This window comes from Euprymna scolopes, chromosome 9, assembly GCF_053919585.1.
Source record: "Euprymna scolopes isolate OS-2025 chromosome 9, ASM5391958v1, whole genome shotgun sequence".
Lineage (NCBI taxonomy): Eukaryota > Metazoa > Mollusca > Cephalopoda > Sepiida > Sepiolidae > Euprymna > Euprymna scolopes.
In genome coordinates, this window is record NC_136490.1 from 168,637,389 (window position 1) to 168,653,491 (window position 16,103).

The window sequence follows — 16,103 nt, forward strand, 5'->3', positions numbered from 1 at the left end:
AACAAATGGATCTGTACCAAACGCTGTATACAGGCTCTGCTTGATTTCATCCCAGTCTGGTTCATCCCCGAGTTGTTGGTAGACTGCATAGGCCCCTCCGGTTAGCCTCAAAGGGATAACTGTGGCTGGTTCTTTAATTTTGCACAGTTTACAGATTTTCTCTGCCTTTTCAATCCATTCAACGACAGCCGGTCCAGTGGTAGATCCGTCGAACTCGGGTATTAAGCGAATGTCGAATCTGTCCATTGTTAGTAACCGCACACCAAGCGCCGAAATAGCTTAAAACCAACACAAAGTCAAGTATCTGCAGAATGTCTTCTTGGTTCCTCCTCTTCTCTTTTCTCTCTCCCAACAATCGAACACAGCATATAATAACAAAACTCTAAAGCACGTCTGACAGCACTGACTTCTGCCAACAGTCTGCCCCTCCTCTTAACAACACAGGCTTTTTATATCGCAAAATCGTTCACCTCTATTTGCATATTCTTCTAACTCACGTGATGACTACTCTATAAATAAGAGTCTTGACCATTTCTTTTCTTTCTTTTTATTTATTTTTGGTGACCGACCCGCACGTGGTCTATCCAGGTAAGTCACGCATTTCTCCACAATATTAGCAGAAAATTTTTGACAAGAAGACAATTAATGACTTTTAAGAAGAGGCTTCACTTTCTTTCTCGTTATAATCACGTGACAAGTCGATAAAGAATTGGACAATAAGTTCGGTAGCAATTAAGTAGAACGTTATAACAAGAAAGTGAAGACCCCTTATTATAAGTCATTAAATTTTTTCTTTTCAAAAAAAATTTTTTTTTTCTGCTAATATGATATCTAAGTCTGTAATCCATGATAATCGCCGGAAAAAAGTTTTTACAAAAATGGTGTAAAACACGTATTTTTAGGAGTGGCCAATCTCGTGCAGGTCTGCCAATGAAATGAATATGGAGTAGTAGAAACCGATTTTTTTAAAAATAATCAAACGAACATTTTTGTTTGTTTGTTTGTTTTCTTATTTTAAAAACATGCAATTAAAAAAAAAATGAAAATAATCGTTTTATTTTGCTGCCAACAACTCCGCCCAAAAAGCCTTTGTCAGCACACTAGGGTGGTAAAGCTTCAACCAACAATTTTTTGATTAAAAGTTGTTGAATTTTTACATTTTTTTATTGTTAAAAATTAAATAATAATTTTTAACAATAAACTCATTATTTTTTTACGTAAAAATAAAAACAAAATTTGAAATCACAATGAATGAAAATATTTTTTTTATTTTCTGCGAACTTGCGTTTCCGGTCACCATTTTAAATGTCGACTGCCACCCGTCAAACATGGCTTATCTTAATTGACACCTTGTTGTTGTTGTTGTTGTTGTTGAAAACTGATTGTTAATGTTAAACAAAAAGTAAGTATTACTTGAATTTCATTCCTGTTTCGGTTCTTTTACTACAGGATCGCGTCCAAACCATAATCTTTACCTTTAGTTTTTATATAAAATTGAGGTAACGTTTCAAGTTTGCGTATAAACAAACAATGGTGATTTTTACAGAATTTACTTCAATTGTTTTTTGTTGTAGTTGTTGTTGTTTTTTAGGGTTTTTTTTTTTTTTACTGTTTGGCGTTCATTAAAAAAATGTTGCTAATGCACTTACTAATCCGCGCTATTTTTTTAATCATATTTCCAAGTTTAATTACAGTTTTATATGTTTTTGTTTTGTTTTGTTTTTTTTTAATTACATTTTCACCCCAAACAATGCACATTGCCACTTTGTTGTAGGGGGCTACTGTGTAGGAAGTTGGGCAGCAAGATGTCGGTTCACGTTGCACTTGAACTTCTGCATGTCAGTGCAGTCGGGGAAGCAGGGACCCGGAAGGGAATTCCAAAGTCTAGCTGTTTTAGGGAAGAAACTACTGGAGTAAAAGGCTCTCTTGCATCTAGGGATCTCTACTGTGAAGGGGTGGGATTTAGCTGCTTGTCGGGTTTGTTGGGGTATTTACGTCGTGGTGGCACAAGTGCTTGCAGTTCATCAGAGCATTCTCCATTAAAGTACTTGTAGAACAGGCAGAGGGATGCAACGTTTCGACGATGGGACAGAGGCTGAAGTTTAGCTGACAGCTTTTTATTCAATTGTAAGGTTAAATTATAGAATAGGTACAAAACACCCTCCCCTCCCCATGTTAAGAATGGTTTTTTAAATAATAACGTTATTATTTCAACACAGATCAATAAGTGCATTGCATGAGTACCAAAAAATAAAATAAAATAAAACGATTAGAGACGTTGAAGGGAGTGATTCAGTAAATATACACCCTACTCTGTTCATGCTACTTGAAACATCGCACTCACACACACATAAATTTTTCTAAATGGTAAGGAAATGTCAGTATTTTTTTTTTTTACTTATGTACTTATGTTACCATGCTGAAATGATATTAATAAAACCATTCTTAACATAGGGAAGGAAGGATGTTTTGTAACTATTCTCTAGTTTCACCTAACAATTTAATAATAAAAAAAGATATTGTGCAACTTGAATTTAACTTGAAAATACTATATAAAAATAGCACATAATAACATAAGTGCATCTTTTTTATATAAAGTATGCTGCAGAAATAGAGCTGACGATATTGACATCGATAGTGAACATAAATAAACAATCAGAAGTAGTGAACTATTGCAACTACTATAACAGGTTTGTGTATGGTGCAAACACACAGACACAAATTGTATAAGGGAAATAATAGAAAAATTATCGCCCCATTTGACCACGTCTTCTGTAGACAGAGGGCGTTACTAATTTCCCTTTTTACCTCTTTCCCTCTCTCCCCTTTTCTTTTCTTTCCTTTGCTTTTCACCTCAATATGATTATCGCTCCAAAAGATGCATCAGTGTATCACAAAGAAAAAATTTCTGCCTGTACGCATGGGTATATATTCGAGGTAAGATAACTTAATTTCTCCAACAACAGTAATGAACAATTCAGTTAATTTCTTCAACAACTTTAATGAGCAATCCAGAACTATGCCTGATCATATGTGTACACACCACATGTGTACACACACACATATGTTCTGTTATATTTTCCATTGTTTGTAAATAAATGTATTGTGTATATATGTGTACTTGGTACTTTGTTGTCTCATTTTGATGTTGTAAAAATATCAATGTCCGACAGTCTAAAAGAGTTATCTGCTCTTGTTCAAGAAAATTATGTAGGGATTATCTCCCTTTGTACTTTTTTTTTCTTCCAATGTAAATAAAAGAGAACGTCTTGTTCGGATTTTACTCCAAGCTAACAATCCATAGTTCTGGTTATTTTTTACTATGGAGTATAAAGATTGAAGAAAGCGAGGTATGTACACGTGCCTAACTGTTTGATTATTTCTCTTCAGATGCCAGAGTCAAAAACGTATTTATCCTCTATAGAAGTATCTAAGGCTTGTGTTAACAGCTTGTTTATAGCAAATCATCGGGGCAAGCAGACATTAGTTTGGAAGGAGAAACTTGAAAAGAATTCTACCATTGCCATATTTCTTCTATTGTTAACTTATTTTCTTGTCAAGTGTACTATTGCTCCCTCCCCGGGATTATTTGTAGGTGTGTGCGAAATGAATGGTTTATCTCCAAAGTGTAAATAAAAATTTACTCCTTTTGTCACTTAAAAATTAACCAAAATTCAGAAAATCAATTAAATTAATTTGCAGTATAGTAAGCAAAACATTTTACTAAAATTATCTCTTTAAGTACTAAAAAATCAGATTTATTTTTCTTTTTTATGAAACTAATACATCGTAAATGTTAATAATTTAAATTTGGTTTTAAAATATTTCTTATATGTAAAGAAATAAAACCCTAATGCCGTGTTAATAAAAATCGATATCACTGGAAGGTCATTGAATTAAGCATTGTTTATTCGAGACTAAGGCACTTATTGATCCGTGGTATTTTTTAAATCGTATTTCCCCGTTTAATTAAAGTTTTGATATGTTTTTTTTATTCAATTGTAAGGGTAAAGTACAGAATAGGTACAAAACACCCTCCCCATTTCCATGTTAAGAATGGCTTTTTAAATAATAATGTTATTATTTCAGCACGGATCAATAAGTGCATGAGTACCGTTTATTCAATACTTCTGCAAAAGTAATATAATTGCCAAAAAATGTTTCATGCTATTTTCATAACATTTTAAAGGAAAGTGTAAAAAGCTGTATTATGATATTTCCCATGTGGTTACAAATGTGATATTTTTTATGATATAACATTTTGAAAAGAAATTTCAAATATTGGGATTCTGGGCCATTACAAAAAATAATTTTTAAAATGGTATAATTTCTACTAACGATTATTTGGAGGAAAAAAATGGATGGACAGTACTGCAATAAACAGACAAGGTTGGCGTCCCAGTCAATGTCATTCAAATTTTATTTTCAGAGAATTAATAAAATTGACGCAGTTGGCAGTTCATGGTGAAAAAATTAAAAGTTTTAGACAACATATTACAAAAGTTTTATTTTAATTTATAGGAATAAACTTTGATAAACAGACATCATCGATAATTATTAATTTTTTTAAAAGTATTACTGAATTTAAAACTACTACCAACTTAAATATAAATCTTTTTGGAGAAAAATAAAATATTAACTATGTACATTCAAATATTCTTAGTAAATAAGTATTTCTTTTTGTTGCAAAAATAGGGGTATTTAAATTAATGGACATTTTATAATTTACAAAATTTTCAATTTCTATAAACTATTATAACACTTAAAGTTAAAAATGAAAAGAATTATTGCATTACTTTCCTTTCATACTGGTTTTCATATTGATATATTGTTTATTTACTAATTTACCAATGAAATTTTTTTTTACTAAACTCTCAATTTTGGGATAATTATGCAATTTTTAATAAAAAGTAGCTCCATCTGTTATTCAGTATCTGAAGATTTTAATTTAGTAATTATTTTATAAATAGTTCCAGAAAACTAATATTTAATTTTTGAGAGATTTTGTACAATTCATTTATTCAAATTTATTTACCTGTATTTTTTAAACATTTTTTGCATATACAAATATGTTTTCCCTTTTAGAGATTAACTTGATCTTTTATCTTTAAAACACAATCAACATTTAAATGGAAACTATTAAAAAACTTCTACTTAAAAAAAAAGATTCTTGTCAGCATTTGAACATTCTCAGGTCTTAGCCGTTCAGTCCAGTTCTCCCAAACTCAACTCACGCCATCTTGACTGCCAGCCTTATATTACCTCATTCCAGTGTGTAGCCTCATTGATATGCAAATTACATCAAACTACACCCCCTCATTATTCTTAAAGATCACCTCATAAACTTAATACCCTGCTAGTCTCTCTACTAGCCCACTTGACCTGGCTAGACACAGCTAGCCCATGATACTCGGCTAGACACAGCTAGCCCCCACTAAACGGCTAAGTACATAGCTAGCCCTCACTTAAAAGTGACTCCTCCTCCTCCTCCTCCTCCTCCTCCTCCTTTAAAACCGAGTAGCATTTCCAGTTTTTCATTTAAAAGCGAGGACTTTTTCAGGAAAAAAACAAATCTCCTTTTAACTTTGCTTAAAAGTGACAACGTTTTTTTCCTTTCATTTTTTAACGCTTTCATTTTTTTTAAATTCGACTTATATTATTTAATATTCTGATTCTTTTGATATTAATAAAAAGTAGCTGCATCTTTTATTCAGTATCTTAAGATTTTAATTTACTAATTATTTTATAAATAGTTCCAGAAAACTAATATTTAATTGTTGACAGACTTTTTACAATTAATTTATTTAAATTTTTGTTTTTAAGCCATCATGATAATATTTCTAATTTAACATTTTTTATGCATGTACAAATATTTTTCCCTTTTAGATATTAACTTAATCTTTCAAACATAATCAAAATTAAAATGAAAACTATTAAAAAACTACTTTTTATAACCATAGTTCACATAAGCCACAGCCATTTTGCATGTGCCTATTTATCCCTTGTTAATTTGTTCCTGCTATTATAACTGTATTCCTTTGCAAAGTACATGACTATTGTTGATGGGGGCAGGATCGCCTGCTTGCCTGATAGACGATCCCGCCCCCATGTGTATGGTGAATGTATTGAATGGTAGAATGATTGAAAAAGCAAAAGGTCGCATAAAGATGACAAAAACATACCGGTATAAATCAGCTAAGGAATGCAATTTATTTACATAAATATACATGAGAAATATTAAGAAGTGAGAGAAAGAATAAGATTTCATTGAGAAATAAGAGTTTGTTACTTGCGATTGGTGAGAAGCTGATAGTCAGGAGCTGGTTGGATGGCCGATGCCCCCCACCACAGCGACTCTTGATTACATCTTGACTGCTTGAGGGTCCAGTGTGAAAGAGGGAGAAATATGAGAAACAGGAAGTGACGTAGCTAGGTCGCTCTCCGGTAAAGGGCGACAATCGAGTTAGCCTGGGAGTTTCAACTCCCACACTATCCTCTGCATAATGATTTTTCATTCACATGAAAATCACTTTTAACTTGTTTCTATTATTGTCATTTTTTTCTCTTGTGAAGCGCACCCGGCTACACACCTAAGGAAAATTTGTTTACTTGAAAATGACAGTTAACCTGTTACTGCTGTTGTCACTTATTCCCTTACAAAGCGCAAGGCTACACCTGCTAAGGGTTTTCTTTTTACTTAGAAACCACTGTTACATTCTCTGTTTTTTCTACTTTTTTCAGTTATTTAATTAAGCTTTTAAATGTGCTTATTAGTGGCAATAATAACTTATTTTAGATTTTTGAAGATGAATTCGGTTTATTAATAGGCATTACCATAAAGAGAAACCTCATAACAATAGCCAGAAATAAAAAAGTAAACTGAAAAGGGGTAGTAATTCCAATTGTCTGTTTTCATTTTAATTTAATTTTCTTTTTTAAAACAATTTGCAATTTGTATTTACAAGAATAAATGTGATTTATTTTAAAGTTAAGACATATAAATATTTTATTAATTCAATTTGATGGAAGTTTTAGAATTTGTATTTCTATGTATAAATTATAAAGTGATGTCAATCCAACTAGGGTATTAACTAAGATTCTGATATTTGCAACCAACATCCTGCTTTTCGTTTTATTTTCCACTAAAATGAAGGAATGCTTCGTCTTTGTTAATGTCAAACAATCTACTTGTTTCTTCCACTGTCTTCAGAAAATGCCATCTATTCACTTTTTGTCATGAATACTTCATTTTATTCACCAATTCTTCTGTAAGATTAGCATTCTCTCTTAGTGATGTAATGAAATGAAAGCAGATAAAATTTCTTGAAATTGTAATATTTAACACAAAACAAACTATAAGTTCTCTCACCATAAATCGTCCATATATCCAAAGTCACTATTCTTGTATTTTACTGCTCTCCCTCAACTCATTGTTCTGTAGTTCTCCTTTGTTATATGTTGATAGAAAATTTCCACTCCTAATTTTTTATTATTAGTTGTGGTGAATTTGAAGTTATAATTCTAGGAATTCCAATAAGAATAAAGTATAGTATCTGTTCTGTTCACAGTCAAGTGACAAGAAATGCTTTTCTAGCGAATGATTTTGGATAAACTTAAAATCGCTCACATAAAAAACAACATTTTATTTTGATCGTCCTTTGTGTGGGGACAAGGAAGGACAACCTTTTTTTAAATGATGCTCTGATTCTGACACCATTTCTATTTCTTTTATATTATTTTGTTCTAGTTTGAAAATTGATTTTAGTGAAGTTTTAAAGTTGTGTTCTGTCCTGCCATCAATCTTTTAAGTCCGCTTCAATAATCTTGATAATACACACATCTGTTCACATAATATGCTGTTTTTCAACTTACTGGTTGTTCCTTTTTCCTTTTCTTTTATGCGTCTTGCATAAACTAATTTGCATAAAATTTGTTACTCACGTGTGATCATCAAATACAAATTTTAGCTTTTTTTGTTCCTTAAGCAAATGAAAACGACAACCCCGCTAGTCAGGTAAGCTAGGATTTTCCCTACATTATCCACTGATCTCATGATCACAGACAGGACAGGGAGGTAGTATCTGTCTTTTGTTCAATGTGGAATGATGCAGGCTTCACTTTCATGCATACTCTCCTCTGCAAGTCAGCTTTCAAGAGACACCTCATCAGTTGGGAAGTTACTAGTGTTGGAATCACTATCAACCACATCTGAATCCAAATAGATTAGCTGTTCCCTATCCACAGATTCACTTTCACCACTTAAGTAAGTACGTCCGTATTACTGGTTGAAGGTTTTTAACGTGCCGAGGCTCTCCATCGACTTTCACACTGTGAGCTAATCACTTCAGTAACATGACCATGTCATATTTTGTTGTGCATCTGCCATGCAGATTTTTAATCCAAACAAGACGTCTTCTCTTTCATACTTCTCTCCAGTCACTTCTGGTTTCGACTGGGTTAGCTTCAACAACTTTGATTCAAGCATGATATCAATGTAGCACTTCAGCTGGTGTGGTGGAAGGTGAAACGTCATACTTTGGGGTGATGTGCCAGTTGACTGCTTGCAATATTGAACAATTCTTTTTGGCTGCAATGATCTTAATGGTTCTATGACTTCGTTCTACAATCCTGTTTCCACTCAGTGGGTGGGTACATCAAAACCACACATGTATGTCCTAATGTTTTGAAAATTATCCAAACTCTTTACTGGTCAAAGCAGTGTCATTGTCAATCAGTATTCATATCAGCGGGCCTCACTCAAGGAAAATATTCTCCAACTGTCAGATAATGGTGGTCGCATCTGTCCGACACAGTGGCCGCCATATTGCAAATCTAGAAAGGCCACAGTTGATGACAGAAAATTCTCACCATTGTGGTGGCTTATGTCCATCACTAATCTGCTCTAGTTGTTCTTCATGCTGAATTTTCCTTTTTTTCAGCAAACACCAAAATGAGGGGAAATAGAGAGCTTACCTCAGATACGTCTGTTGTGGTTCAGCCTGAGCGGAAGAGTGAATTCCAAAATGGCATCCATGGGCTTTTATTAGCATTGACCACATGCAATTCTCATAGAATCGTGTCTACTCTCACGTGATTATGCAAATGGATAATTCCCAGCCGCTATAAAAGCAGAACGTTGGAATGCATGTATTCGGTTCACATTGCTTTGCATTTATAAATAAGTAAAGCAAATTAAATATCAAAACTGGTCGAAGTATATTCCTTGGGTATGACAAAAACAGCCATGCTTAGTTAATATTTTTCCAGACAAAAATAAAATAAAAAGAATCTGATGTGTAAAATTCATAGGCACATTTAATTTCCAAGATGGAAATCTATCATATGAAAAGCATGAATTAATATTTCCTCAAATTCATAAATGATGACAGTGAAGTCACCATTGATGAGGACAAGAGTATTAATAATGATGACAGTGATGATGCTGATGTTAAAGTCAAAAATTCATCAAAACGTTACCAAAAATGAAGTAGAAGACGACCTGATTTTTTGTGGCCAACAATTTGGAAGATTATCCAATTGACTATTGCGATACAATGTATAATATGCTAAAAAGCTTTCACAAAGCAGTTCTGAATACTGTCAGCAATGAAAAATAGCAGTGGAAAGCAAAATGGATGCTTTAACAAAAAAGAATATCTATCTGGTAATGTCCTTTCCAAAGGATAAACATGTCATTTCTTCTTGATGAGTCTTTACAAAAGAAACTACAGCATCAGGCATTGAAAAGTACAACGCAAGATTTTTTGCTAAAGGATACTCTCAGATTACAGTATAGAATATTTTTCTATGTTTTCATTGACTACAAATTAACCACAATCAGAATTTTATTGCAAATCGCATCATAATATAACCTTATCATCCATCAAATGGATGTAAAATGCTTATTTAAATTTTCCAATAGACTGAAATTTATATTAGTCTCTAGAGGGATTTATAATGAAAACAAAAAATTGAACGCGGAGGCTTAACAAACTACTGTCACATCTTTGGACGCTAAAATTTTGGATATCTTTTTTTGTTTTTTCAAATGTGTACTTGAAAATAATTTTCAAAGGAATAACCTTATTTGGTACAGTTAAATGTATTAAATAATTGAAATTTTTAACACTTGTAAAAAGTATTAATGGTTTTATTTTAGTTACGATTGATAACATATCAACCAGTAATTTTGGTGATTCTAATATATTTATAACATATAAACTAATAATTTTGGTGATTAAAATATATTATCAAATATTTTAGTATTTTCAAATATTTATACATTACTTTTCTGAGCCAAGAGTAATGGAAATAATTTGAAATTCATTGCATGCATTGAAAATACACTTGTTAAACAATGTGGCAAACAAAATTGTATTATAATATTTTGGAAGATTATAAAGTATTGATGCTTCTCAAATAGCTGGAAGAGTTTCTTTTTAAAACCATAAAACTAAAAAACTAACTAATTTTGTATTGTTCAGTATTTCTGTAGAAAAAGGATTAATTCTACTCATTAATGAATAAGTATTCAAACAAATATCCTCATTATAATTTGAATTTACTCTATCAATTTGAGGACTTCCTTATAAAATTGTACTAATCATAGTAATTTATTAAGTCGTTTAGATTGATATGCTGAAGCCTATCTTATCTATCCATTTCAAAATAATATTGTCTATAAATTTGCAAGAATGTATAAAATAAACAGTTTTATTATTTTTTATTTTTCAGAATGTACCTCAACCAATACAAGGAAAAACAAATGCATGTTGCCTAAATTTAAAAGCCTGAAACGAGAAAAGCCATACTCTTGTGACATATACGATTTTTTCCACTATCTAGTCACATTTTATATGTTGGAAAATACATTTTATTGCCAATTGTATAATTATTTCCTCTGTTCTTAGTGTTATTTAGTAGAACACTGGTTAGAATACTTATGCTTATATTTCTAATGCACTTATAGGTGCATAAATAAAAAAATACAGGAAAACAAAATACTAGAAGACACACATACTGGTAATTCCTCAAACTAAAATTATAGCTTAATTATGGGTTATAAAAATTGTCTGTTTTGTAGAATCATCCATTAAAATATTTAGAAATTGTCAATATTTACCAGTATTCTAAGTATCTCTCAACATCATGTTATTTACTAAAGGTTAAATATCATCTAGATAAGATGTTAAAAATCCATGGAATATATCATTTATATTCCATTTTTGTCAATTTGCATTAATATGATTCCATAGAATTAATAGTGAGTTACATTGGTAGAAGATCAGTCCTACCCAATTTCAAATGCAAAGATCGAATTTGAGCTAAAAAAATGCATTGCTTTCATTGAAACATGAGAAATAGTGTTGGTCATGATTTTTTCTTCACTAATATATGCCATTTAAAATTTATCACTAATTGAAAAGAAATGTGAATATTAATTCATTCTGTTTCTTGTAAAACAGCTAAACAAGATACAATATATAGAAAAAATTATTAAAAATCTTAAATGTTTCATTTTCAAAAATGAACCCTAAAACTGATACTGTAAAGAAGTCATATTGCGAAGTGTGTGGTTCTAATTTTACAAGAAAACAAAGTATGCTGCTTCATATGCGAATGCATACAGGAGAGAAACCATATTCTTGTGAAATATGTGGCTCTAGTTTTGCAATGAAACATGGTATGTTGCAACATATGCGAACACATACTGGAGAGAAACCATATTCTTGTGAAATTTGTGGCTCTTCTTTTACAATGAAGCATGGTATGTTGCAACATATGCGAACGCATACTGGAGAGAAACCATATTCTTGTGAAGTATGTGGCTCTTCTTTTACACAAAAGCAAAATATGTTGGTTCATATGCGAACGCACACAGGAGAAAAACCATATTTCTGTGAAATATGTGGCTCATCATTTGCACACAAAAACAGTATGTTGCTTCATATGCGAGCACACAGAGGGGAAAAACCATATTCCTGTGGAATATGTGGCTCATCTTTTACACAGAATAACAGCATGTTGCTTCATATGCGAACGCATACTGGAGAGAAACCATATTCTTGTGAAGTATGTGGCTCTTATTTTACAAAGAAACACACTATGTTTCTACATATGCGAACACATACTGGAGAGAAACCATATTCTTGTGAAATATGTGGCGTTTCCTTTACAATGAAACACAATATGTTGCAACATATGCGAAGACATACTGGAGAGAAACCATATTCTTGTCAATTATGTGGATCTACCTTTACACAGAAGCACAGTATGTTGCGACATGTGCGAAAACATACTGGATCTCTATCATTCCAGTAATTATAGGAGCAACCGGACTTATGAAAAAGAATTTTACAAACTATCTTACAAATATACCAGGTAAACCAAGTGCAAAGGAGATTCAAACAATTGCACTTAAAGGGACGGCTAGAATCTTAAAAAGATCTCTCGGTTGGAGTGTCTAAAATAGCAGGTATATGTTTGGCATCTGGTAGGGTGCCCCATCCCTGGCTTAAACAAAATGATAAGAAAAATGAAAAAATAGAAAGAAATAAAACATATACATGTTAAGTGATGTGTCTTTTTCAAAGAAATCCAATATATTTCATAGATCTCATAATTTAAACAAAATTATTTTCTTGTAAAGTATATTATCACTTATTATATGAGTACATTATGTTTTAAAACATTCAAACCTATGATGCATAAATTGATATCCTTGTGAAGTTTATGGCTCTTCGTTTTTAAAGATATTCAATATGAAGGTGTTAATAAGAAACTATATTCTCATAAAGTTGTCATTTGTTTTTGCAAAACAGACGAACACATGCATGATAAAAACTATTGCGTTACAGTGTGTGGTTGTCTTACATCTAAGAGATAAGTATATGTAAAAAAATATTGGATGAAGAGAACTTGAATGCCTAATGGATACAACTTGAACGCTTCGTAAAAATAAGCACAGGAGAGGATTAATGTCTTCCCAAGATCAAAGCCTGATGAAAAAGTCTTCAGTTTAAGAGAAGAGAAAAATGTTGCATAAGTGCAGAGATTAAACCACTAATTCACTTGAAAATAAATACTGCAAAATATAAAATATGTGATAAATGTGAAGAAGGAAGAGGACCAGAAACCTAAAAGGAAAAATACACTTAGGTTTAGAAACATCTGAAAACTTGGAAAAATATATAGAAATATAAATGGCTGAACGGTAAACTGCCTTCTTGATACAGGAAGTGACATATCCCTAATTAATGAAGTAACAGGAAAATTCTGACAACCAAAGCTCCAAAACACTAAAAAGTAAAATAAAAGGTTAAAATATAAACGGGAATTTTACTCAAATATGTCATTCGCTGATAAAACGTTCAAGGCAAAAATGTGTCATGTACTGAAGAAATTCAACCCTATTTGGTATCAACAGTATGATAGTTTAATTTATGGGAGAAACTGATAAATACATTTTATAGAAATATAAATGTATCAGAAATAGAGAAATCTAAGCTATCAGAAAAATTTATAAAAGTTTTTAAAAAATGAATTTACAAGTATATTTTCTGATGGACTGGATTGTTATTCAAATACTTGAGCTAAAGGAAAAATCAAGGCCAGTGTTCATACCAGAGTAAAATGTTTTCGGATCATAATGTGCCAATTGTATGTCTGATAATAAACACTTTTTGTATTTTTTTGAAATGCTTCTTTGCATTTTTTGTTTAGTATCATTTTTTTACCTTTCATTTCATGCAGGTTTGAACTATACAGATTATAATTTGCTAGACCTAGAAATAATTCTAATTTTGTTATATTATCTAGTCTAGGAATTTTTTTTATATCTTCTGTTCTATTTACGTTAGGATTACTGATATGACCCCAAACTTTGATTTTGTTTACAAGTGTCACAAGATACCAAAAACCGTAAGAAGTAAGAGTTCATAAAAAACGTGATCAGTCATCTAGTGTATGCAGACCAATTAAGTGGATGTGGTATCATAAGCCAGTCTTTCTTTATAATTGTACAAAACATGGTTTTCTTATTATTTAGTCATTATGAGAAGTTTCTCTCGCGTTGGTAAGAAAGTTATAATTGTGTCAGAAGAGAAAAGAAATAACACGCACAAGTTCGTTTTCTGTAAAAAATAGTTGGATTAAAAATTATGTTAGCTGTGCAGCAACACTTTATTAAAACAGAGTTGTACATTCAAAAGAAAAGGAAAATATTAATTGGAAAACGCTATGTTACAAACTAGTCAATTGGTAAACATCAAAAGGGTTACACAAGTTTAGTTTTATTTATTCCCTTTTTTTTGCTTTCTCTTTCAATAGATTGGTCTTATATTGTTTCGAGCAGTTTTTATCAGGAGGTCTATAATTTTAACAGACCAACTAACATACTTTGTATCTAAATTTTTCAAAATAGGATTTTTTTATATTTTTTACTTTGATAATAATTTTAAACAATCTCTCTTTTTATTGATAAAATACCTGATTCATAAAACTCCATTCCTCCTGCTCGAACTATCAATCTCTTGTTCAATTTAATGGTTCTTTCAAACTTGAAAGCAATATTTTTTCTTTATATTTGTTTTACCAAATTCCACTGAATAATAATGATTATCAACCATTATTCATTTAGTCAACATGTCTTTTTAGCAAGTAAAAACAATTACTCATTCAGGTTTCATGTCATTGCTAACACTAAGTACACCTAATTGCCAGGGTAATTAGAACCTTGTAATGTTATAGCAAATATCTTGGTCTTGAGGCTGAATCTTTCGGTACCAACTATACCAAGGTTCTACTCAAGTGTAAACATCACATACACTTCTACCTTTTTTTCACCCTATAAAAATATGACTATAATCTCCCATTAACGTTAGTACATAATCAAAAAATAGGGTTTACCTCCTGGAATTTACTTATGTGTTTGGTTCTTTTCCATTGAAAAAGAAAATGTCCATAAAAATGGTATGCAGATTATACTAAGAGTACAACAAGTTAATATTCAGGCACAACACAATTCATAAGCAGTTTATAAATATCTTTAATTGTTCTAGGATTTCTTGTCCAAAATCAAGAAAGTTCACTAATTTCAGCCACTACATGCAAACCCCAAGATAATCTTTTTTAGTTTCTTAAAATTTTTCAATAATTGGACTGATTTCCACTTAAAATACAGTTAATTATTTCTTGGCAAAATTTTGGATATTGTCTGTTTGCCAGTTCTCAAGGAAAACAAAGAGAAATGTCTTTTCTCATTTAATGATCAGTGTTACAATTGATTTTCTTTTTATGTCTGGATATTTTTTCTTTTCCGGATATCAGGATGGCATGTTGGTGCTCTTTTCCTGTGTTGATTAGTCAACGTCGCTCACCTTTCACTCACGATGTACCTTCAGATTCTTTTTTCATGCAATAACTTCCTTGTCATGGTCCCAAGACTTGTCACACAGATCAGCTTAACCCGTAACACTTCTATAACACTTATAGCTTGTGTGATTTGTGGCTATTAAAGGTTTCAATTAATCTCTTCATAATTCAATTTCATCTCTTTACACAACCCAAACTACTGGGCAAAACACGGCTCAACAGAATCCTTTATTTGGTAGTTTAAAGTCTTTAAATCATTTTTCCCTTCCCTATAGTTTGATTTGGTTCAGTCGCTTGCACTCACAACCTATTGTGATTGCTTGCTGAGCAATGCCTGCAAACAATTTACTATCTAAAGACTTAACCCCTACTTAAATTCTATCTACAAAAACATCATAGTTATAGACTGCTCACGCTCAGGGGGGGATGATTCCAGTACAACCTGCTTCACTGTCACAGAAGCACACATGCACATGATATTTTGTGCAGACATACACCCAATAAAGGGACAACAAGTCAACTTGAACATTCTTGAAACCATCTCCTAGTACTTAAAAGTCTCCGCTCTATACCCACAACTCATTTCCCCAGCCCATTGTGGAGCTAGTAACAGGAGATCTTTCTTGATAAGAGAGCTTGTCTTGACCTAAGTCCTTCTTGGGCGACCCCTTCTTATTCCCTTGGGTTTTACCACTCGGCGAGTTTTGAGGATGTATCACTCACTTTCTCCT

At 31.8% G+C, this 16,103-nt stretch overlaps 1 long non-coding RNA gene across 1 annotated transcript; it reads left to right on the plus strand.

Annotated features, from left to right (window-relative positions):
- The first annotated feature begins 1,307 nt into the window (after positions 1-1,307).
- On the plus strand, positions 1,308-12,411 carry LOC145284977 (uncharacterized). The gene is made up of 2 exons (XR_013868914.1): positions 1,308-1,402; positions 10,735-12,411. It is a non-coding gene; the product is annotated as an uncharacterized LOC145284977 (long non-coding RNA).
- Positions 12,412-16,103: the final 3,692 nt, after the last annotated feature.